Source organism: Penaeus monodon, chromosome 15 (genome assembly GCF_015228065.2).
Source record: "Penaeus monodon isolate SGIC_2016 chromosome 15, NSTDA_Pmon_1, whole genome shotgun sequence".
NCBI lineage: Eukaryota > Metazoa > Arthropoda > Malacostraca > Decapoda > Penaeidae > Penaeus > Penaeus monodon.
The window spans coordinates 1,929,755-1,930,054 of record NC_051400.1 but is presented as its reverse complement, the minus strand read 5'-3'; the positions used below and the strand labels follow the sequence as shown (position 1 = coordinate 1,930,054).

The 300-nt window shown below is 32.3% G+C and overlaps 1 protein-coding gene across 1 annotated transcript in view; it reads right to left on the bottom strand.

The window, feature by feature from the left end:
- LOC119581628 (MAP/microtubule affinity-regulating kinase 3-like) overlaps positions 1-300 on the bottom strand; it is a gene marked incomplete in the record, with an annotated part of 89,364 nt that overhangs the window by 12,873 nt on the left and 76,191 nt on the right.

Here is a 300-nt window from a genome sequence, read left to right as displayed (position 1 = left end):
TTCATTTTGGCTGTACAAAAATATACGATCAGTGCACAAGTATTAGGACACAGATGACATTACACGAGCTATAATTTACATATAAGGCAAATATATCTAAAATGGGATCAAATGTGAGAGTAGCATATTCAACAATCAAACATACACGTCTTAGTAAAAACTGTCCAAAGAAACAATTGGGATTTGGTATCAGCAGGGAAGGAAAGGCAGCCACTTTAGTAAAACATGAAGAATTTTCACTGCACCATTCAATTTCACAATTATTATGACTGACTTTTAAATGAAAAACTTTTAAAATGG